Below are 22,904 nucleotides of genomic sequence, written 5' to 3'. Positions count from 1 at the left end.
GTTGTGCAAGCTTTGTTTCTTTATGAACACTTCAGCAGAACATTAAATCAACATGTGGAATTGAATTGCTGATTGACACTGTAAATTTGCCAACATTTAACTGCAGTGTGACAACAATCACCGTTATAATTAGGCTTCCATTACGTTCTTGCACGACATCACCCTAAGTAACCTAGTTGATCACAGCACAGATATCAGTTAATTCATTGCCAGTGCGAAAAAATACACATTTTGAACTTAGCAACGTGTACAAGACCATTGCCTGGATCGTGGGCACTGATAACGGAACATGAGCATTAAGATTTTCGGTATCATTATACTTTACATTGACACAACCTGAGCTCTGAGATGTGCTTTGGACCCATTGCCCCGAAACGAGGACAGAGTGGGTGGGGCAATTCCTTCCGGGGTCAGGTTTTCTTTCCAAAAGGTGTGAGAAAACTTTGCTTCGTTCACTGTCAGACCGAAATAGTTCAGTTGGGAAGGCGTTTGACTGAAGATCCAGAAGGTTCATGGCTCAATCCCGTGTTTCAGCAATTTTTGGTTATTTCGCGTTCCCTTCATTCTAAGGGTAGTGGCTGATTTTATAGCGGGACAGTGGGCTGTTCAGCGGTTGCGTGATAATAATTTTCAACATGAATTGTTTTTAGATTAAGCTGTTACGTTCTGTTACGTTCTATTTAGACTCTGCGCAGTGTTGTAGATGAACAGTGAACAATGTTTAAGCGATGTGATGCGTTCAATGTTTATGCAGTAAATCTGTCATCCAGTGTGAGTTGGAAACACAATCCCCGCAGAGTGAGCTTTCACGCAACGTTAACACAACTTGTGGCCGGTTAGCTCAGTTGGTTAGAGCGTGGTGCTAATAACGCCAAGGTCGCGGGTTCGATCCCCGTACGGGCCATTCCAGTGTTTTTCATAATTTTTATTCGGTTTTTAGTCACGTTGAAAATCAAATCTTTATAATGAAACAAATCCACACAGAATCACAAGGGTTGGGAATTATTTGGAATAACAGTCATTGCTACTTGCCGACGGGGTGGAGAGGCACATCTTTCTGTTTATTTCTGTTTCTTGGTTTGCTGATAAACGATGAACCGGAGGCCTGTTCCCGTAAATGCTCAAATGTAGGAACAGACAGCCAGAACGGTTCTGTCGCCTGGAGATGGGCAAAAGACTGCAGTTCAGGACAAAAACACTAAATGAAATGTTCACCCGGCACCGAGAGTGAAAAATCCCGAGAAAAGGACAGAATGAAATAGATTTCAGTGGATGCCTACCCGCACGTGATGCTGCGGATGCGCGGACATATCTTTGGTGTTCTCCACAAAAAATGCCATTTGCTACGAACAGTTTTACCTGGCGCGAAAGTGGTGAGACTTTGGAAGGAGCAAGCAGGAAAGACTGTGTTGGTCTGCTTGTTGGCAAGCAAATGTGTAGCAGCTTCCCTGGTGGTTTAGTGGTTAGGTTTCGGCGCTTTCACCGCTGCGGCCCGGGTTCGATTCCCGGTCAGGGAACATTGTATTTTCGGCCGTTTGACCTGCAAGGCTGTTCCTGAACAAATTCACAGCTCACTGCACTCTTGCTGCCCCAACCATCAGCAGCGCATCATTCGTTGTAGTGATACAGCACACACTTCTGTGCCTTCCGTTTCAAAGTCAGCAGTAAATGAGGAGATCTCGCTCTCGCTCAACTGGTGCTGATTGACACCGTAAATGTTGCCAATCATGGCTAACTTTAGCCTTCCGTGTACATTTTTGCGGCACATCACTCTAGCTTACCATCTGTCAATGCATTGCCAGTGTGGAAATATTCAGCATTTTAAACTTAGCAACGTCTGCAAGACTGGAATCAGTGAATGCCTGGGCCATGGCCACTGATAATTTATCCCGAGCATTCATTTGGCCTGGGCCCCTCCTATATTGCACATTGGCTCACTGTGTGTCTATGTTTAGCGTTCACAGGCAATTTACAAGCTCTGAATTTCCCAGCAGTGAATTCATGGAGTGATTGATCTAACCGATATTCAACATCAGTATTGTTAAGTCTCAAACAGTTATAAACTCTCCAGTATATTTCACTGTGTCTTCAAGACGGTGAGATCGAGCCTGTTGTGCAAGCTTTGTTTCTTTATGAACACTTCAGCAGAACATTAAATCAACATGTGGAATTGAATTGCTGATTGACACTGTAAATTTGCCAACATTTAACTGCAGTGTGACAACAATCACCGTTATAATTAGGCTTCCATTACGTTCTTGCACGACATCACCCTAAGTAACCTAGTTGATCACAGCACAGATATCAGTTAATTCATTGCCAGTGCGAAAAAATACACATTTTGAACTTAGCAACGTGTACAAGACCATTGCCTGGATCGTGGGCACTGATAACGGAACATGAGCATTAAGATTTTCGGTATCATTATACTTTACATTGACACAACCTGAGCTCTGAGATGTGCTTTGGACCCATTGCCCCGAAACGAGGACAGAGTGGGTGGGGCAATTCCTTCCGGGGTCAGGTTTTCTTTCCAAAAGGTGTGAGAAAACTTTGCTTCGTTCACTGTCAGACCGAAATAGTTCAGTTGGGAAGGCGTTTGACTGAAGATCCAGAAGGTTCATGGCTCAATCCCGTGTTTCAGCAATTTTTGGTTATTTCGCGTTCCCTTCATTCTAAGGGTAGTGGCTGATTTTATAGCGGGACAGTGGGCTGTTCAGCGGTTGCGTGATAATAATTTTCAACATGAATTGTTTTTAGATTAAGCTGTTACGTTCTGTTACGTTCTATTTAGACTCTGCGCAGTGTTGTAGATGAACAGTGAACAATGTTTAAGCGATGTGATGCGTTCAATGTTTATGCAGTAAATCTGTCATCCAGTGTGAGTTGGAAACACAATCCCCGCAGAGTGAGCTTTCACGCAACGTTAACACAACTTGTGGCCGGTTAGCTCAGTTGGTTAGAGCGTGGTGCTAATAACGCCAAGGTCGCGGGTTCGATCCCCGTACGGGCCATTCCAGTGTTTTTCATAATTTTTATTCGGTTTTTAGTCACGTTGAAAATCAAATCTTTATAATGAAACAAATCCACACAGAATCACAAGGGTTGGGAATTATTTGGAATAACAGTCATTGCTACTTGCCGACGGGGTGGAGAGGCACATCTTTCTGTTTATTTCTGTTTCTTGGTTTGCTGATAAACGATGAACCGGAGGCCTGTTCCCGTAAATGCTCAAATGTAGGAACAGACAGCCAGAACGGTTCTGTCGCCTGGAGATGGGCAAAAGACTGCAGTTCAGGACAAAAACACTAAATGAAATGTTCACCCGGCACCGAGAGTGAAAAATCCCGAGAAAAGGACAGAATGAAATAGATTTCAGTGGATGCCTACCCGCACGTGATGCTGCGGATGCGCGGACATATCTTTGGTGTTCTCCACAAAAAATGCCATTTGCTACGAACAGTTTTACCTGGCGCGAAAGTGGTGAGACTTTGGAAGGAGCAAGCAGGAAAGACTGTGTTGGTCTGCTTGTTGGCAAGCAAATGTGTAGCAGCTTCCCTGGTGGTTTAGTGGTTAGGTTTCGGCGCTTTCACCGCTGCGGCCCGGGTTCGATTCCCGGTCAGGGAACATTGTATTTTCGGCCGTTTGACCTGCAAGGCTGTTCCTGAACAAATTCACAGCTCACTGCACTCTTGCTGCCCCAACCATCAGCAGCGCATCATTCGTTGTAGTGATACAGCACACACTTCTGTGCCTTCCGTTTCAAAGTCAGCAGTAAATGAGGAGATCTCGCTCTCGCTCAACTGGTGCTGATTGACACCGTAAATGTTGCCAATCATGGCTAACTTTAGCCTTCCGTGTACATTTTTGCGGCACATCACTCTAGCTTACCATCTGTCAATGCATTGCCAGTGTGGAAATATTCAGCATTTTAAACTTAGCAACGTCTGCAAGACTGGAATCAGTGAATGCCTGGGCCATGGCCACTGATAACTTATCCCGAGCATTCATTTGGCCTGGGCCCCTCCTATATTGCACATTGGCTCACTGTGTGTCTATGTTTAGCGTTCACAGGCAATTTACAAGCTCTGAATTTCCCAGCAGTGAATTCATGGAGTGATTGATCTAACCGATATTCAACATCAGTATTGTTAAGTCTCAAACAGTTATAAACTCTCCAGTATATTTCACTGTGTCTTCAAGACGGTGAGATCGAGCCTGTTGTGCAAGCTTTGTTTCTTTATGAACACTTCAGCAGAACATTAAATCAACATGTGGAATTGAATTGCTGATTGACACTGTAAATTTGCCAACATTTAACTGCAGTGTGACAACAATCACCGTTATAATTAGGCTTCCATTACGTTCTTGCACGACATCACCCTAAGTAACCTAGTTGATCACAGCACAGATATCAGTTAATTCATTGCCAGTGCGAAAAAATACACATTTTAAACTTAGCAACGTGTACAAGACCATTGCCTGGATCGTGGGCACTGATAACGGAACATGAGCATTAAGATTTTCGGTATCATTATACTTTACATTGACACAACCTGAGCTCTGAGATGTGTTTTGGACCCATTGCCCCGAAACGAGGACAGAGTGGGTGGGGCAATTCCTTCCGGGTTCAGGTTTTCTTTCAAAAAGGTGTGAGAAAACTTTGCTTCGTTCACTGTCAGACCGAAATAGTTCAGTTGGGAAGGCGTTTGACTGAAGATCCAGATGGTTCATGGCTCAATCCCGTGTTTCAGCAATTTTTGGTTATTTCGCGTTCCCTTCATTCTAAGGGTAGTGGCTGATTTTATATCGGGACAGTGGGCTGTTCAGCGGTGTCGTGATAATAATTTTCTACATGAATTGTTTTTAGATTAAGCTGTTACGTTCTGTTACGTTCTATTTACACTCTGCGCAGTGTTGTAGATGAACAGTGAACAATGTTTAAGCGATGTGATGCGTTCAATGTTTATGCAGTAAATCTGTCATCCAGTGTGAGTTGGAAACACAATCCCCGCAGAGTGAGCTTTCACGCAACGTTAACACAACTTGTGGCCGGTTAGCTCAGTTGGTTAGAGCGTGGTGCTAATAACGCCAAGGTCGCGGGTTCGATCCCCGTACGGGCCATTCCAGTGTTTTTCATAATTTTTATTCGGTTTTTAGTCACGTTGAAAATCAAATCTTTATAATGAAATAAATCCACACAGAATCACAAGGGTTGGGAATTATTTGGAATAACAGTCATTGCTACTTGCCGACGGGGTGGAGAGGCACATCTTTCTGTTTATTTCTGTTTCTTGGTTTGCTGATAAACGATGAACCGGAGGCCTGTTCCCGTAAATGCTCAAATGTAGGAACAGACAGCCAGAACGGTTCTGTCGCCTGGAGATGGGCAAAAGACTGCAGTTCAGGACAAAAACACTAAATGAAATGTTCACCCGGCACCGAGAGTGAAAAATCCCGAGAAAAGGACAGAATGAAATAGATTTCAGTGGATGCCTACCCGCACGTGATGCTGCGGATGCGCGGACATATCTTTGGTGTTCTCCACAAAAAATGCCATTTGCTACGAACAGTTTTACCTGGCGCGAAAGTGGTGAGACTTTGGAAGGAGCAAGCAGGAAAGACTGTGTTGGTCTGCTTGTTGGCAAGCAAATGTGTAGCAGCTTCCCTGGTGGTTTAGTGGTTAGGTTTCGGCGCTTTCACCGCTGCGGCCCGGGTTCGATTCCCGGTCAGGGAACATTGTATTTTCGGCCGTTTGACCTGCAAGGCTGTTCCTGAACAAATTCACAGCTCACTGCACTCTTGCTGCCCCAACCATCAGCAGCGCATCATTCGTTGTAGTGATACAGCACACACTTCTGTGCCTTCCGTTTCAAAGTCAGCAGTAAATGAGGAGATCTCGCTCTCGCTCAACTGGTGCTGATTGACACCGTAAATGTTGCCAATCATGGCTAACTTTAGCCTTCCGTGTACATTTTTGCGGCACATCACTCTAGCTTACCATCTGTCAATGCATTGCCAGTGTGGAAATATTCAGCATTTTAAACTTAGCAACGTCTGCAAGACTGGAATCAGTGAATGCCTGGGCCATGGCCACTGATAACTTATCCCGAGCATTCATTTGGCCTGGGCCCCTCCTATATTGCACATTGGCTCACTGTGTGTCTATGTTTAGCGTTCACAGGCAATTTACAAGCTCTGAATTTCCCAGCAGTGAATTCATGGAGTGATTGATCTAACCGATATTCAACATCAGTATTGTTAAGTCTCAAACAGTTATAAACTCTCCAGTATATTTCACTGTGTCTTCAAGACGGTGAGATCGAGCCTGTTGTGCAAGCTTTGTGTCTTTATGAACACTTCAGCAGAACATTAAATCAACATGTGGAATTGAATTGCTGATTGACACTGTAAATTTGCCAACATTTAACTGCAGTGTGACAACAATCACCGTTATAATTAGGCTTCCATTACGTTCTTGCACGACATCACCCGAAGTAACCTAGTTGATCACAGCACAGATATCAGTTAATTCATTGCCAGTGCGAAAAAATACACATTTTGAACTTAGCAACGTGTACAAGACCATTGCCTGGATCGTGGGCACTGATAACGGAACATGAGCATTAAGATTTTCGGTATCATTATACTTTACATTGACACAACCTGAGCTCTGAGATGTGTTTTGGACCCATTGCCCCAAAACGAGGACAGAGTGAGTGGGGCAATTCCTTCCGGGGTCAGGTTTTCTTTCAAAAAGGTGTGAGAAAACTTTGCTTCGTTCACTGTCAGACCGAAATAGTTCAGTTGGGAAGGCGTTTGACTGAAGATCCAGATGGTTCATGGCTCAATCCCGTGTTTCAGCAATTTTTGGTTATTTCGCGTTCCCTTCATTCTAAGGGTAGTGGCTGATTTTATATCGGGACAGTGGGCTGTTCAGCGGTTGCGTGATAATAATTTTCAACATGAATTGTTTTTAGATTAAGCTGTTACGTTCTGTTACGTTCTATTTACACTCTGCGCAGTGTTGTAGATGAACAGTGAACAATGTTTAAGCGATGTGATGCGTTCAATGTTTATGCAGAAATCTGTCATCCAGTGTGAGTTGGAAACACAATCCCCGCAGAGTGAGCTTTCACGCAACGTTAACACAACTTGTGGCGGGTTAGCTCAGTTGGTTAGAGCGTGGTGCTAATAACGCCAAGGTCGCGGGTTCGATCCCCGTACGGGCCATTCCAGTGTTTTTCATAATTTTTATTCGGTTTTTAGTCACGTTGAAAATCAAATCTTTATAATGAAACAAATCCACACAGAATCACAAGGGTTGGGAATTATTTGGAATAACAGTCATTGCTACTTGCCGACGGGGTGGAGAGGCACATCTTTCTGTTTATTTCTGTTTCTTGGTTTGCTGATAAACGATGAACCGGAGGCCTGTTCCCGTAAATGCTCAAAAGTAGGAACAGACAGCCAGAACGGTTCTGTCGCCTGGAGATGGGCAAAAGACTGCAGTTCAGGACAAAAACACTAAATGAAATGTTCACCCGGCACCGAGAGTGAAAAATCCCGAGAAAAGGACAGAATGAAATAGATTTCAGTGGATGCCTACCCGCACGTGATGCTGCGGATGCGCGGACATATCTTTGGTGTTCTCCACAAAAAATGCCATTTGCTCCGAACAGTTTTACCTGGCGCGAAAGTGGTGAGACTTTGGAAGGAGCAAGCAGGAAAGACTGTGTTGGTCTGCTTGTTGGCAAGCAAATGTGTAGCAGCTTCCCTGGTGGTTTAGTGGTTAGGTTTAGGCGCTTTCACCGCTGTGGCCCGGGTTCGATTCCCGGTCAGGGAACATTGTATTTTCGGCAGTTTGACCTGCAAGGCTGTTCCTGAACAAATTCACAGCTCACTGCACTCTTGCTGCCCCAACCATCAGCAGCGCATCATTCGTTGTAGTGATACAGCACACACTTCTGTGCCTTCCGTTTCAAAGTCAGCAGTAAATGAGGAGATCTCGCTCTCGCTCAACTGGTGCTGATTGACACCGTAAATGTTGCCAATCATGGCTAACTTTAGCCTTCCGTGTACATTTTTGCGGCACATCACTCTAGCTTACCATCTGTCAATGCATTGCCAGTGTGGAAATATTCAGCATTTTAAACTTAGCAACGTCTGCAAGACTGGAATCAGTGAATGCCTGGGCCATGGCCACTGATAATTTATCCCGAGCATTCATTTGGCCTGGGCCCCTCCTATATTGCACATTGGCTCACTGTGTGTCTATGTTTAGCGTTCACAGGCAATTTACAAGCTCTGAATTTCCCAGCAGTGAATTCATGGAGTGATTGATCTAACCGATATTCAACATCAGTATTGTTAAGTCTCAAACAGTTATAAACTCTCCAGTATATTTCACTGTGTCTTCAAGACGGTGAGATCGAGCCTGTTGTGCAAGCTTTGTTTCTTTATGAACACTTCAGCAGAACATTAAATCAACATGTGGAATTGAATTGCTGATTGACACTGTAAATTTGCCAACATTTAACTGCAGTGTGACAACAATCACCGTTATAATTAGGCTTCCATTACGTTCTTGCACGACATCACCCTAAGTAACCTAGTTGATCACAGCACAGATATCAGTTAATTCATTGCCAGTGCGAAAAAATACACATTTTGAACTTAGCAACGTGTACAAGACCATTGCCTGGATCGTGGGCACTGATAACGGAACATGAGCATTAAGATTTTCGGTATCATTATACTTTACATTGACACAACCTGAGCTCTGAGATGTGCTTTGGACCCATTGCCCCGAAACGAGGACAGAGTGGGTGGGGCAATTCCTTCCGGGGTCAGGTTTTCTTTCCAAAAGGTGTGAGAAAACTTTGCTTCGTTCACTGTCAGACCGAAATAGTTCAGTTGGGAAGGCGTTTGACTGAAGATCCAGAAGGTTCATGGCTCAATCCCGTGTTTCAGCAATTTTTGGTTATTTCGCGTTCCCTTCATTCTAAGGGTAGTGGCTGATTTTATAGCGGGACAGTGGGCTGTTCAGCGGTTGCGTGATAATAATTTTCAACATGAATTGTTTTTAGATTAAGCTGTTACGTTCTGTTACGTTCTATTTAGACTCTGCGCAGTGTTGTAGATGAACAGTGAACAATGTTTAAGCGATGTGATGCGTTCAATGTTTATGCAGTAAATCTGTCATCCAGTGTGAGTTGGAAACACAATCCCCGCAGAGTGAGCTTTCACGCAACGTTAACACAACTTGTGGCCGGTTAGCTCAGTTGGTTAGAGCGTGGTGCTAATAACGCCAAGGTCGCGGGTTCGATCCCCGTACGGGCCATTCCAGTGTTTTTCATAATTTTTATTCGGTTTTTAGTCACGTTGAAAATCAAATCTTTATAATGAAATAAATCCACACAGAATCACAAGGGTTGGGAATTATTTGGAATAACAGTCATTGCTACTTGCCGACGGGGTGGAGAGGCACATCTTTCTGTTTATTTCTGTTTCTTGGTTTGCTGATAAACGATGAACCGGAGGCCTGTTCCCGTAAATGCTCAAAAGTAGGAACAGACAGCCAGAACGGTTCTGTCGCCTGGAGATGGGCAAAAGACTGCAGTTCAGGACAAAAACACTAAATGAAATGTTCACCCGGCACCGAGAGTGAAAAATCCCGAGAAAAGGACAGAATGAAATAGATTTCAGTGGATGCCTACCCGCACGTGATGCTGCGGATGCGCGGACATATCTTTGGTGTTCTCCACAAAAAATGCCATTTGCTACGAACAGTTTTACCTGGCGCGAAAGTGGTGAGACTTTGGAAGGAGCAAGCAGGAAAGACTGTGTTGGTCTGCTTGTTGGCAAGCAAATGTGTAGCAGCTTCCCTGGTGGTTTAGTGGTTAGGTTTCGGCGCTTTCACCGCTGCGGCCCGGGTTCGATTCCCGGTCAGGGAACATTGTATTTTCGGCCGTTTGACCTGCAAGGCTGTTCCTGAACAAATTCACAGCTCACTGCACTCTTGCTGCCCCAACCATCAGCAGCGCATCATTCGTTGTAGTGATACAGCACACACTTCTGTGCCTTCCGTTTCAAAGTCAGCAGTAAATGAGGAGATCTCGCTCTCGCTCAACTGGTGCTGATTGACACCGTAAATGTTGCCAATCATGGCTAACTTTAGCCTTCCGTGTACATTTTTGCGGCACATCACTCTAGCTTACCATCTGTCAATGCATTGCCAGTGTGGAAATATTCAGCATTTTAAACTTAGCAACGTCTGCAAGACTGGAATCAGTGAATGCCTGGGCCATGGCCACTGATAACTTATCCCGAGCATTCATTTGGCCTGGGCCCCTCCTATATTGCACATTGGCTCACTGTGTGTCTATGTTTAGCGTTCACAGGCAATTTACAAGCTCTGAATTTCCCAGCAGTGAATTCATGGAGTGATTGATCTAACCGATATTCAACATCAGTATTGTTAAGTCTCAAACAGTTATAAACTCTCCAGTATATTTCACTGTGTCTTCAAGACGGTGAGATCGAGCCTGTTGTGCAAGCTTTGTTTCTTTATGAACACTTCAGCAGAACATTAAATCAACATGTGGAATTGAATTGCTGATTGACACTGTAAATTTGCCAACATTTAACTGCAGTGTGACAACAATCACCGTTATAATTAGGCTTCCATTACGTTCTTGCACGACATCACCCTAAGTAACCTAGTTGATCACAGCACAGATATCAGTTAATTCATTGCCAGTGCGAAAAAATACACATTTTAAACTTAGCAACGTGTACAAGACCATTGCCTGGATCGTGGGCACTGATAACGGAACATGAGCATTAAGATTTTCGGTATCATTATACTTTACATTGACACAACCTGAGCTCTGAGATGTGTTTTGGACCCATTGCCCCGAAACGAGGACAGAGTGGGTGGGGCAATTCCTTCCGGGTTCAGGTTTTCTTTCAAAAAGGTGTGAGAAAACTTTGCTTCGTTCACTGTCAGACCGAAATAGTTCAGTTGGGAAGGCGTTTGACTGAAGATCCAGATGGTTCATGGCTCAATCCCGTGTTTCAGCAATTTTTGGTTATTTCGCGTTCCCTTCATTCTAAGGGTAGTGGCTGATTTTATATCGGGACAGTGGGCTGTTCAGCGGTGTCGTGATAATAATTTTCTACATGAATTGTTTTTAGATTAAGCTGTTACGTTCTGTTACGTTCTATTTACACTCTGCGCAGTGTTGTAGATGAACAGTGAACAATGTTTAAGCGATGTGATGCGTTCAATGTTTATGCAGTAAATCTGTCATCCAGTGTGAGTTGGAAACACAATCCCCGCAGAGTGAGCTTTCACGCAACGTTAACACAACTTGTGGCCGGTTAGCTCAGTTGGTTAGAGCGTGGTGCTAATAACGCCAAGGTCGCGGGTTCGATCCCCGTACGGGCCATTCCAGTGTTTTTCATAATTTTTATTCGGTTTTTAGTCACGTTGAAAATCAAATCTTTATAATGAAATAAATCCACACAGAATCACAAGGGTTGGGAATTATTTGGAATAACAGTCATTGCTACTTGCCGACGGGGTGGAGAGGCACATCTTTCTGTTTATTTCTGTTTCTTGGTTTGCTGATAAACGATGAACCGGAGGCCTGTTCCCGTAAATGCTCAAAAGTAGGAACAGACAGCCAGAACGGTTCTGTCGCCTGGAGATGGGCAAAAGACTGCAGTTCAGGACAAAAACACTAAATGAAATGTTCACCCGGCACCGAGAGTGAAAAATCCCGAGAAAAGGACAGAATGAAATAGATTTCAGTGGATGCCTACCCGCACGTGATGCTGCGGATGCGCGGACATATCTTTGGTGTTCTCCACAAAAAATGCCATTTGCTACGAACAGTTTTACCTGGCGCGAAAGTGGTGAGACTTTGGAAGGAGCAAGCAGGAAAGACTGTGTTGGTCTGCTTGTTGGCAAGCAAATGTGTAGCAGCTTCCCTGGTGGTTTAGTGGTTAGGTTTCGGCGCTTTCACCGCTGCGGCCCGGGTTCGATTCCCGGTCAGGGAACATTGTATTTTCGGCCGTTTGACCTGCAAGGCTGTTCCTGAACAAATTCACAGCTCACTGCACTCTTGCTGCCCCAACCATCAGCAGCGCATCATTCGTTGTAGTGATACAGCACACACTTCTGTGCCTTCCGTTTCAAAGTCAGCAGTAAATGAGGAGATCTCGCTCTCGCTCAACTGGTGCTGATTGACACCGTAAATGTTGCCAATCATGGCTAACTTTAGCCTTCCGTGTACATTTTTGCGGCACATCACTCTAGCTTACCATCTGTCAATGCATTGCCAGTGTGGAAATATTCAGCATTTTAAACTTAGCAACGTCTGCAAGACTGGAATCAGTGAATGCCTGGGCCATGGCCACTGATAACTTATCCCGAGCATTCATTTGGCCTGGGCCCCTCCTATATTGCACATTGGCTCACTGTGTGTCTATGTTTAGCGTTCACAGGCAATTTACAAGCTCTGAATTTCCCAGCAGTGAATTCATGGAGTGATTGATCTAACCGATATTCAACATCAGTATTGTTAAGTCTCAAACAGTTATAAACTCTCCAGTATATTTCACTGTGTCTTCAAGACGGTGAGATCGAGCCTGTTGTGCAAGCTTTGTTTCTTTATGAACACTTCAGCAGAACATTAAATCAACATGTGGAATTGAATTGCTGATTGACACTGTAAATTTGCCAACATTTAACTGCAGTGTGACAACAATCACCGTTATAATTAGGCTTCCATTACGTTCTTGCACGACATCACCCTAAGTAACCTAGTTGATCACAGCACAGATATCAGTTAATTCATTGCCAGTGCGAAAAAATACACATTTTAAACTTAGCAACGTGTACAAGACCATTGCCTGGATCGTGGGCACTGATAACGGAACATGAGCATTAAGATTTTCGGTATCATTATACTTTACATTGACACAACCTGAGCTCTGAGATGTGTTTTGGACCCATTGCCCCGAAACGAGGACAGAGTGGGTGGGGCAATTCCTTCCGGGTTCAGGTTTTCTTTCAAAAAGGTGTGAGAAAACTTTGCTTCGTTCACTGTCAGACCGAAATAGTTCAGTTGGGAAGGCGTTTGACTGAAGATCCAGATGGTTCATGGCTCAATCCCGTGTTTCAGCAATTTTTGGTTATTTCGCGTTCCCTTCATTCTAAGGGTAGTGGCTGATTTTATATCGGGACAGTGGGCTGTTCAGCGGTGTCGTGATAATAATTTTCTACATGAATTGTTTTTAGATTAAGCTGTTACGTTCTGTTACGTTCTATTTACACTCTGCGCAGTGTTGTAGATGAACAGTGAACAATGTTTAAGCGATGTGATGCGTTCAATGTTTATGCAGTAAATCTGTCATCCAGTGTGAGTTGGAAACACAATCCCCGCAGAGTGAGCTTTCACGCAACGTTAACACAACTTGTGGCCGGTTAGCTCAGTTGGTTAGAGCGTGGTGCTAATAACGCCAAGGTCGCGGGTTCGATCCCCGTACGGGCCATTCCAGTGTTTTTCATAATTTTTATTCGGTTTTTAGTCACGTTGAAAATCAAATCTTTATAATGAAATAAATCCACACAGAATCACAAGGGTTGGGAATTATTTGGAATAACAGTCATTGCTACTTGCCGACGGGGTGGAGAGGCACATCTTTCTGTTTATTTCTGTTTCTTGGTTTGCTGATAAACGATGAACCGGAGGCCTGTTCCCGTAAATGCTCAAAAGTAGGAACAGACAGCCAGAACGGTTCTGTCGCCTGGAGATGGGCAAAAGACTGCAGTTCAGGACAAAAACACTAAATGAAATGTTCACCCGGCACCGAGAGTGAAAAATCCCGAGAAAAGGACAGAATGAAATAGATTTCAGTGGATGCCTACCCGCACGTGATGCTGCGGATGCGCGGACATATCTTTGGTGTTCTCCACAAAAAATGCCATTTGCTCCGAACAGTTTTACCTGGCGCGAAAGTGGTGAGACTTTGGAAGGAGCAAGCAGGAAAGACTGTGTTGGTCTGCTTGTTGGCAAGCAAATGTGTAGCAGCTTCCCTGGTGGTTTAGTGGTTAGGTTTCGGCGCTTTCACCGCTGCGGCCCGGGTTCGATTCCCGGTCAGGGAACATTGTATTTTCGGCCGTTTGACCTGCAAGGCTGTTCCTGAACAAATTCACAGCTCACTGCACTCTTGCTGCCCCAACCATCAGCAGCGCATCATTCGTTGTAGTGATACAGCACACACTTCTGTGCCTTCCGTTTCAAAGTCAGCAGTAAATGAGGAGATCTCGCTCTCGCTCAACTGGTGCTGATTGACACCGTAAATGTTGCCAATCATGGCTAACTTTAGCCTTCCGTGTACATTTTTGCGGCACATCACTCTAGCTTACCATCTGTCAATGCATTGCCAGTGTGGAAATATTCAGCATTTTAAACTTAGCAACGTCTGCAAGACTGGAATCAGTGAATGCCTGGGCCATGGCCACTGATAACTTATCCCGAGCATTCATTTGGCCTGGGCCCCTCCTATATTGCACATTGGCTCACTGTGTGTCTATGTTTAGCGTTCACAGGCAATTTACAAGCTCTGAATTTCCCAGCAGTGAATTCATGGAGTGATTGATCTAACCGATATTCAACATCAGTATTGTTAAGTCTCAAACAGTTATAAACTCTCCAGTATATTTCACTGTGTCTTCAAGACGGTGAGATCGAGCCTGTTGTGCAAGCTTTGTTTCTTTATGAACACCTCAGCAGAACATTAAATCAACATGTGGAATTGAATTGCTGATTGACACTGTAAATTTGCCAACATTTAACTGCAGTGTGACAACAATCACCGTTATAATTAGGCTTCCATTACGTTCTTGCACGACATCACCCTAAGTAACCTAGTTGATCACAGCACAGATATCAGTTAATTCATTGCCAGTGCGAAAGAATACACATTTTGAACTTAGCAACGTGTACAAGACCGTTGCCTGGATCGTGGGCACTGATAACGGAACATGAGCATTAAGATTTTCGGTATCATTATACTTTACATTGACACAACCTGAGCTCTGAGATGTGTTTTGGACCCATTGCCCCGAAACGAGGACAGAGTGGGTGGGGCAATTCCTTCCGGGGTCAGGTTTTCTTTCAAAAAGTTGTGAGAAAACTTTGCTTCGTTCACTGTCAGACCGAAATAGTTCAGTTGGGAAGGCGTTTGACTGAAGATCCAGATGGTTCATGGCTCAATCCCGTGTTTCAGCAATTTTTGGTTATTTCGCGTTCCCTTCATTCTAAGGGTAGTGGCTGATTTTATATCGGGACAGTGGGCTGTTCAGCGGTTGCGTGATAATAATTTCCAACATGAATTGTTTTTAGATTAAGCTGTTACGTTCTGTTACGTTCTATTTAGACTCTGCGCAGTGTTGTAGATGAACAGTGAACAATGTTTAAGCGATGTGATGCGTTCAATGTTTATGCAGTAAATCTGTCATCCAGTGTGAGTTGGAAACACAATCCCCGCAGAGTGAGCTTTCACGCAACGTTAACACAACTTGTGGCCGGTTAGCTCAGTTGGTTAGAGCGTGGTGCTAATAACGCCAAGGTCGCGGGTTCGATCCCCGTACGGGCCATTCCAGTGTTTTTCATAATTTTTATTCGGTTTTTAGTCACGTTGAAAATCAAATCTTTATAATGAAACAAATCCACACAGAATCACAAGGGTTGGGAATTATTTGGAATAGCACTCATTGCTACTTGCCGACGGGGTGGAGAGGCACATCTTTCTGTTTATTTCTGTTTCTTGGTTTGCTGATAAACGATGAACCGGAGGCCTGTTCCCGTAAATGCTCAAAAGTAGGAACAGACAGCCAGAACGGTTCTGTCGCCTGGAGATGGGCAAAAGACTGCAGTTCAGGACAAAAACACTAAATGAAATGTTCACCCGGCACCGAGAGTGAAAAATCCCGAGAAAAGGACAGAATGAAATAGATTTCAGTGGATGCCTACCCGCACGTGATGCTGCGGATGCGCGGACATATCTTTGGTGTTCTCCACAAAAAATGCCATTTGCTCCGAACAGTTTTACCTGGCGCGAAAGTGGTGAGACTTTGGAAGGAGCAAGCAGGAAAGACTGTGTTGGTCTGCTTGTTGGCAAGCAAATGTGTAGCAGCTTCCCTGGTGGTTTAGTGGTTAGGTTTCGGCGCTTTCACCGCTGCGGCCCGGGTTCGATTCCCGGTCAGGGAACATTGTATTTTCGGCCGTTTGACCTGCAAGGCTGTTCCTGAACAAATTCACAGCTCACTGCACTCTTGCTGCCCCAACCATCAGCAGCGCATCATTCGTTGTAGTGATACAGCACACACTTCTGTGCCTTCCGTTTCAAAGTCAGCAGTAAATGAGGAGATCTCGCTCTCGCTCAACTGGTGCTGATTGACACCGTAAATGTTGCCAATCATGGCTAACTTTAGCCTTCCGTGTACATTTTTGCGGCACATCACTCTAGCTTACCATCTGTCAATGCATTGCCAGTGTGGAAATATTCAGCATTTTAAACTTAGCAACGTCTGCAAGACTGGAATCAGTGAATGCCTGGGCCATGGCCACTGATAACTTATCCCGAGCATTCATTTGGCCTGGGCCCCTCCTATATTGCACATTGGCTCACTGTGTGTCTATGTTTAGCGTTCACAGGCAATTTACAAGCTCTGAATTTCCCAGCAGTGAATTCATGGAGTGATTGATCTAACCGATATTCAACATCAGTATTGTTAAGTCTCAAACAGTTATAAACTCTCCAGTATATTTCACTGTGTCTTCAAGACGGTGAGATCGAGCCTGTTGTGCAAGCTTTGTTTCTTTATGAACACTTCAGCAGAACATTAAATCAACATGTGGAATTGAATTGCTGATTGACACTGTAAATTTGCCAACATTTAACTGCAGTGTGACAACAATCACCGTTATAATTAGGCTTCCATTACGTTCTTGCACGACATCACCCTAAGTAACCTAGTTGATCACAGCACAGATATCAGTTAATTCATTGCCAGTGCGAAAGAATACACATTTTGAACTTAGCAACGTGTACAAGACCGTTGCCTGGATCGTGGGCACTGATAACGGAACATGAGCATTAAGATTTTCGGTATCATTATACTTTACATTGACACAACCTGAGCTCTGAGATGTGTTTTGGACCCATTGCCCCGAAACGAGGACAGAGTGGGTGGGGCAATTCCTTCCGGGGTCAGGTTTTCTTTCAAAAAGTTGTGAGAAAACTTTGCTTCGTTCACTGTCAGACCGAAATAGTTCAGTTGGGAAGGCGTTTGACTGAAGATCCAGATGGTTCATGGCTCAATCCCGTGTTTCAGCAATTTTTGGTTATTTCGCGTTCCCTTCATTCTAAGGGTAGTGGCTGATTTTATATCGGGACAGTGGGCTGTTCAGCGGTTGCGTGATAATAATTTCCAACATGAATTGTTTTTAGATTAAGCTGTTACGTTCTGTTACGTTCTATTTAGACTCTGCGCAGTGTTGTAGATGAACAGTGAACAATGTTTAAGCGATGTGATGCGTTCAATGTTTATGCAGTAAATCTGTCATCCAGTGTGAGTTGGAAACACAATCCCCGCAGAGTGAGCTTTCACGCAACGTTAACACAACTTGTGGCCGGTTAGCTCAGTTGGTTAGAGCGTGGTGCTAATAACGCCAAGGTCGCGGGTTCGATCCCCGTACGGGCCATTCCAGTGTTTTTCATAATTTTTATTCGGTTTTTAGTCACGTTGAAAATCAAATCTTTATAATGAAACAAATCCACACAGAATCACAAGGGTTGGGAATTATTTGGAATAGCACTCATTGCTACTTGCCGACGGGGTGGAGAGGCACATCTTTCTGTTTATTTCTGTTTCTTGGTTTGCTGATAAACGATGAACCGGAGGCCTGTTCCCGTAAATGCTCAAAAGTAGGAACAGACAGCCAGAACGGTTCTGTCGCCTGGAGATGGGCAAAAGACTGCAGTTCAGGACAAAAACACTAAATGAAATGTTCACCCGGCACCGAGAGTGAAAAATCCCGAGAAAAGGACAGAATGAAATAGATTTCAGTGGATGCCTACCCGCACGTGATGCTGCGGATGCGCGGACATATCTTTGGTGTTCTCCACAAAAAATGCCATTTGCTCCGAACAGTTTTACCTGGCGCGAAAGTGGTGAGACTTTGGAAGGAGCAAGCAGGAAAGACTGTGTTGGTCTGCTTGTTGGCAAGCAAATGTGTAGCAGCTTCCCTGGTGGTTTAGTGGTTAGGTTTCGGCGCTTTCACCGCTGCGGCCCGGGTTCGATTCCCGGTCAGGGAACATTGTATTTTCGGCCGTTTGACCTGCAAGGCTGTTCCTGAACAAATTCACAGCTCACTGCACTCTTGCTGCCCCAACCATCAGCAGCGCATCATTCGTTGTAGTGATACAGCACACACTTCTGTGCCTTCCGTTTCAAAGTCAGCAGTAAATGAGGAGATCTCGCTCTCGCTCAACTGGTGCTGATTGACACCGTAAATGTTGCCAATCATGGCTAACTTTAGCCTTCCGTGTACATTTTTGCGGCACATCACTCTAGCTTACCATCTGTCAATGCATTGCCAGTGTGGAAATATTCAGCATTTTAAACTTAGCAACGTCTGCAAGACTGGAATCAGTGAATGCCTGGGCCATGGCCACTGATAACTTATCCCGAGCATTCATTTGGCCTGGGCCCCTCCTATATTGCACATTGGCTCACTGTGTGTCTATGTTTAGCGTTCACAGGCAATTTACAAGCTCTGAATTTCCCAGCAGTGAATTCATGGAGTGATTGATCTAACCGATATTCAACATCAGTATTGTTAAGTCTCAAACAGTTATAAACTCTCCAGTATATTTCACTGTGTCTTCAAGACGGTGAGATCGAGCCTGTTGTGCAAGCTTTGTTTCTTTATGAACACTTCAGCAGAACATTAAATCAACATGTGGAATTGAATTGCTGATTGACACTGTAAATTTGCCAACATTTAACTGCAGTGTGACAACAATCACCGTTATAATTAGGCTTCCATTACGTTCTTGCACGACATCACCCTAAGTAACCTAGTTGATCACAGCACAGATATCAGTTAATTCATTGCCAGTGCGAAAAAATACACATTTTGAACTTAGCAACGTGTACAAGACCATTGCCTGGATCGTGGGCACTGATAACGGAACATGAGCATTAAGATTTTCGGTATCATTATACTTTACATTGACACAACCTGAGCTCTGAGATGTGTTTTGGACCCATTGCCCCGAAACGAGGACAGAGTGGGTGGGGCAATTCCTTCCGGGTTCAGGTTTTCTTTCAAAAAGGTGTGAGAAAACTTTGCTTCGTTCACTGTCAGACCGAAATAGTTCAGTTGGGAAGGCGTTTGACTGAAGATCCAGATGGTTCATGGCTCAATCCCGTGTTTCAGCAATTTTTGGTTATTTCGCGTTCCCTTCATTCTAAGGGTAGTGGCTGATTTTATATCGGGACAGTGGGCTGTTCAGCGGTTGCGTGATAATAATTTCCAACATGAATTGTTTTTAGATTAAGCTGTTACGTTCTGTTACGTTCTATTTAGACTCTGCGCAGTGTTGTAGATGAACAGTGAACAATGTTTAAGCGATGTGATGCGTTCAATGTTTATGCAGTAAATCTGTCATCCAGTGTGAGTTGGAAACACAATCCCCGCAGAGTGAGCTTTCACGCAACGTTAACACAACTTGTGGCCGGTTAGCTCAGTTGGTTAGAGCGTGGTGCTAATAACGCCAAGGTCGCGGGTTCGATCCCCGTACGGGCCATTCCAGTGTTTTTCATAATTTTTATTCGGTTTTTAGTCACGTTGAAAATCAAATCTTTATAATGAAACAAATCCACACAGAATCACAAGGGTTGGGAATTATTTGGAATAACAGTCATTGCTACTTGCCGACGGGGTGGAGAGGCACATCTTTCTGTTTATTTCTGTTTCTTGGTTTGCTGATAAACGATGAACCGGAGGCCTGTTCCCGTAAATGCTCAAAAGTAGGAACAGACAGCCAGAACGGTTCTGTCGCCTGGAGATGGGCAAAAGACTGCAGTTCAGGACAAAAACACTAAATGAAATGTTCACTCGGCACCGAGAGTGAAAAATCCCGAGAAAAGGACAGAATGAAATAGATTTCAGTGGATGCCTACCCGCACGTGATGCTGCGGATGCGCGGACATATCTTTGGTGTTCTCCACAAAAAATGCCATTTGCTACGAACAGTTTTACCTGGCGCGAAAGTGGTGAGACTTTGGAAGGAGCAAGCAGGAAAGACTGTGTTGGTCTGCTTGTTGGCAAGCAAATGTGTAGCAGCTTCCCTGGTGGTTTAGTGGTTAGGTTTCGGCGCTTTCACCGCTGCGGCCCGGGTTCGATTCCCGGTCAGGGAACATTGTATTTTCGGCCGTTTGACCTGCAAGGCTGTTCCTGAACAAATTCACAGCTCACTGCACTCTTGCTGCCCCAACCATCAGCAGCGCATCATTCGTTGTAGTGATACAGCACACACTTCTGTGCCTTCCGTTTCAAAGTCAGCAGTAAATGAGGAGATCTCGCTCTCGCTCAACTGGTGCTGATTGACACCGTAAATGTTGCCAATCATGGCTAACTTTAGCCTTCCGTGTACATTTTTGCGGCACATCACTCTAGCTTACCATCTGTCAATGCATTGCCAGTGTGGAAATATTCAGCATTTTAAACTTAGCAACGTCTGCAAGACTGGAATCAGTGAATGCCTGGGCCATGGCCACTGATAACTTATCCCGAGCATTCATTTGGCCTGGGCCCCTCCTATATTGCACATTGGCTCACTGTGTGTCTATGTTTAGCGTTCACAGGCAATTTACAAGCTCTGAATTTCCCAGCAGTGAATTCATGGAGTGATTGATCTAACCGATATTCAACATCAGTATTGTTAAGTCTCAAACAGTTATAAACTCTCCAGTATATTTCACTGTGTCTTCAAGACGGTGAGATCGAGCCTGTTGTGCAAGCTTTGTTTCTTTATGAACACTTCAGCAGAACATTAAATCAACATGTGGAATTGAATTGCTGATTGACACTGTAAATTTGCCAACATTTAACTGCAGTGTGACAACAATCACCGTTATAATTAGGCTTCCATTACGTTCTTGCACGACATCACCCTAAGTAACCTAGTTGATCACAGCACAGATATCAGTTAATTCATTGCCAGTGCGAAAAAATACACATTTTGAACTTAGCAACGTGTACAAGACCATTGCCTGGATCGTGGGCACTGATAACGGAACATGAGCATTAAGATTTTCGGTATCATTATACTTTACATTGACACAACCTGAGCTCTGAGATGTGTTTTGGACCCATTGCCCCGAAACGAGGACAGAGTGGGTGGGGCAATTCCTTCCGGGTTCAGGTTTTCTTTCAAAAAGGTGTGAGAAAACTTTGCTTCGTTCACTGTCAGACCGAAATAGTTCAGTTGGGAAGGCGTTTGACTGAAGATCCAGATGGTTCATGGCTCAATCCCGTGTTTCAGCAATTTTTGGTTATTTCGCGTTCCCTTCATTCTAAGGGTAGTGGCTGATTTTATATCGGGACAGTGGGCTGTTCAGCGGTTGCGTGATAATAATTTTCAACATGAATTGTTTTTAGATTAAGCTGTTACGTTCTGTTACGTTCTATTTACACTCTGCGCAGTGTTGTAGATGAACAGTGAACAATGTTTAAGCGATGTGATGCGTTCAATGTTTATGCAGTAAATCTGTCATCCAGTGTGAGTTGGAAACACAATCCCCGCAGAGTGAGCTTTCACGCAACGTTAACACAACTTGTGGCCGGTTAGCTCAGTTGGTTAGAGCGTGGTGCTAATAACGCCAAGGTCGCGGGTTCGATCCCCGTACGGGCCATTCCAGTGTTTTTCATAATTTTTATTCGGTTTTTAGTCACGTTGAAAATCAAATCTTTATAATGAAACAAATCCACACAGAATCACAAGGGTTGGGAATTATTTGGAATAACAGTCATTGCTACTTGCCGACGGGGTGGAGAGGCACATCTTTCTGTTTATTTCTGTTTCTTGGTTTGCTGATAAACGATGAACCGGAGGCCTGTTCCCGTAAATGCTCAAAAGTAGGAACAGACAGCCAGAACGGTTCTGTCGCCTGGAGATGGGCAAAAGACTGCAGTTCAGGACAAAAACACTAAATGAAATGTTCACTCGGCACCGAGAGTGAAAAATCCCGAGAAAAGGACAGAATGAAATAGATTTCAGTGGATGCCTACCCGCACGTGATGCTGCGGATGCGCGGACATATCTTTGGTGTTCTCCACAAAAAATGCCATTTGCTACGAACAGTTTTACCTGGCGCGAAAGTGGTGAGACTTTGGAAGGAGCAAGCAGGAAAGACTGTGTTGGTCTGCTTGTTGGCAAGCAAATGTGTAGCAGCTTCCCTGGTGGTTTAGTGGTTAGGTTTCGGCGCTTTCACCGCTGCGGCCCGGGTTCGATTCCCGGTCAGGGAACATTGTATTTTCGGCCGTTTGACCTGCAAGGCTGTTCCTGAACAAATTCACAGCTCACTGCACTCTTGCTGCCCCAACCATCAGCAGCGCATCATTCGTTGTAGTGATACAGCACACACTTCTGTGCCTTCCGTTTCAAAGTCAGCAGTAAATGAGGAGATCTCGCTCTCGCTCAACTGGTGCTGATTGACACCGTAAATGTTGCCAATCATGGCTAACTTTAGCCTTCCGTGTACATTTTTGCGGCACATCACTCTAGCTTACCATCTGTCAATGCATTGCCAGTGT

At 44.4% G+C, this 22,904-nt stretch overlaps 21 non-coding genes across 21 annotated transcripts; all 21 read left to right on the top strand.

Moving 5' to 3' along the window:
• Window positions 1–830: 830 nt before the first annotated feature.
• Window positions 831–904, top strand: trnai-aau (transfer RNA isoleucine (anticodon AAU)). The gene has a single exon. It is a non-coding gene; the product is annotated as a tRNA-Ile (tRNA).
• A 541-nt stretch (window positions 905–1,445) lies between these two features.
• Window positions 1,446–1,517, top strand: trnae-uuc (transfer RNA glutamic acid (anticodon UUC)). The gene has a single exon. It is a non-coding gene; the product is annotated as a tRNA-Glu (tRNA).
• A 1,423-nt stretch (window positions 1,518–2,940) lies between these two features.
• trnai-aau (transfer RNA isoleucine (anticodon AAU)) lies at window positions 2,941–3,014 on the top strand. Its single transcript has one exon. It is a non-coding gene; the product is annotated as a tRNA-Ile (tRNA).
• A 541-nt stretch (window positions 3,015–3,555) lies between these two features.
• On the top strand, window positions 3,556–3,627 carry trnae-uuc (transfer RNA glutamic acid (anticodon UUC)). The gene has a single exon. It is a non-coding gene; the product is annotated as a tRNA-Glu (tRNA).
• A 1,423-nt stretch (window positions 3,628–5,050) lies between these two features.
• On the top strand, window positions 5,051–5,124 carry trnai-aau (transfer RNA isoleucine (anticodon AAU)). The gene has a single exon. It is a non-coding gene; the product is annotated as a tRNA-Ile (tRNA).
• A 541-nt stretch (window positions 5,125–5,665) lies between these two features.
• Window positions 5,666–5,737, top strand: trnae-uuc (transfer RNA glutamic acid (anticodon UUC)). The gene has a single exon. It is a non-coding gene; the product is annotated as a tRNA-Glu (tRNA).
• A 1,422-nt stretch (window positions 5,738–7,159) lies between these two features.
• trnai-aau (transfer RNA isoleucine (anticodon AAU)) lies at window positions 7,160–7,233 on the top strand. Its single transcript has one exon. It is a non-coding gene; the product is annotated as a tRNA-Ile (tRNA).
• Window positions 7,234–9,269: 2,036 nt separating this feature from the next.
• On the top strand, window positions 9,270–9,343 carry trnai-aau (transfer RNA isoleucine (anticodon AAU)). Its single transcript has one exon. It is a non-coding gene; the product is annotated as a tRNA-Ile (tRNA).
• A 541-nt stretch (window positions 9,344–9,884) lies between these two features.
• trnae-uuc (transfer RNA glutamic acid (anticodon UUC)) lies at window positions 9,885–9,956 on the top strand. Its single transcript has one exon. It is a non-coding gene; the product is annotated as a tRNA-Glu (tRNA).
• A 1,423-nt stretch (window positions 9,957–11,379) lies between these two features.
• On the top strand, window positions 11,380–11,453 carry trnai-aau (transfer RNA isoleucine (anticodon AAU)). The gene has a single exon. It is a non-coding gene; the product is annotated as a tRNA-Ile (tRNA).
• A 541-nt stretch (window positions 11,454–11,994) lies between these two features.
• On the top strand, window positions 11,995–12,066 carry trnae-uuc (transfer RNA glutamic acid (anticodon UUC)). The gene has a single exon. It is a non-coding gene; the product is annotated as a tRNA-Glu (tRNA).
• A 1,423-nt stretch (window positions 12,067–13,489) lies between these two features.
• Window positions 13,490–13,563, top strand: trnai-aau (transfer RNA isoleucine (anticodon AAU)). Its single transcript has one exon. It is a non-coding gene; the product is annotated as a tRNA-Ile (tRNA).
• A 541-nt stretch (window positions 13,564–14,104) lies between these two features.
• Window positions 14,105–14,176, top strand: trnae-uuc (transfer RNA glutamic acid (anticodon UUC)). The gene has a single exon. It is a non-coding gene; the product is annotated as a tRNA-Glu (tRNA).
• Window positions 14,177–15,599: 1,423 nt separating this feature from the next.
• On the top strand, window positions 15,600–15,673 carry trnai-aau (transfer RNA isoleucine (anticodon AAU)). The gene has a single exon. It is a non-coding gene; the product is annotated as a tRNA-Ile (tRNA).
• A 541-nt stretch (window positions 15,674–16,214) lies between these two features.
• trnae-uuc (transfer RNA glutamic acid (anticodon UUC)) lies at window positions 16,215–16,286 on the top strand. Its single transcript has one exon. It is a non-coding gene; the product is annotated as a tRNA-Glu (tRNA).
• Window positions 16,287–17,709: 1,423 nt separating this feature from the next.
• Window positions 17,710–17,783, top strand: trnai-aau (transfer RNA isoleucine (anticodon AAU)). Its single transcript has one exon. It is a non-coding gene; the product is annotated as a tRNA-Ile (tRNA).
• Window positions 17,784–18,324: 541 nt separating this feature from the next.
• trnae-uuc (transfer RNA glutamic acid (anticodon UUC)) lies at window positions 18,325–18,396 on the top strand. The gene has a single exon. It is a non-coding gene; the product is annotated as a tRNA-Glu (tRNA).
• Window positions 18,397–19,819: 1,423 nt separating this feature from the next.
• On the top strand, window positions 19,820–19,893 carry trnai-aau (transfer RNA isoleucine (anticodon AAU)). Its single transcript has one exon. It is a non-coding gene; the product is annotated as a tRNA-Ile (tRNA).
• Window positions 19,894–20,434: 541 nt separating this feature from the next.
• Window positions 20,435–20,506, top strand: trnae-uuc (transfer RNA glutamic acid (anticodon UUC)). Its single transcript has one exon. It is a non-coding gene; the product is annotated as a tRNA-Glu (tRNA).
• A 1,423-nt stretch (window positions 20,507–21,929) lies between these two features.
• On the top strand, window positions 21,930–22,003 carry trnai-aau (transfer RNA isoleucine (anticodon AAU)). The gene has a single exon. It is a non-coding gene; the product is annotated as a tRNA-Ile (tRNA).
• Window positions 22,004–22,544: 541 nt separating this feature from the next.
• Window positions 22,545–22,616, top strand: trnae-uuc (transfer RNA glutamic acid (anticodon UUC)). The gene has a single exon. It is a non-coding gene; the product is annotated as a tRNA-Glu (tRNA).
• Window positions 22,617–22,904: the final 288 nt, after the last annotated feature.

Source organism: Pristiophorus japonicus, unplaced genomic scaffold (assembly GCF_044704955.1).
Source record: "Pristiophorus japonicus isolate sPriJap1 unplaced genomic scaffold, sPriJap1.hap1 HAP1_SCAFFOLD_30, whole genome shotgun sequence".
NCBI classification, from domain to species: Eukaryota; Metazoa; Chordata; class Chondrichthyes; family Pristiophoridae; genus Pristiophorus; species Pristiophorus japonicus.
Note: the sequence above shows the minus strand (reverse complement) of the source record. Positions and strands in the feature narration are given on the sequence as shown.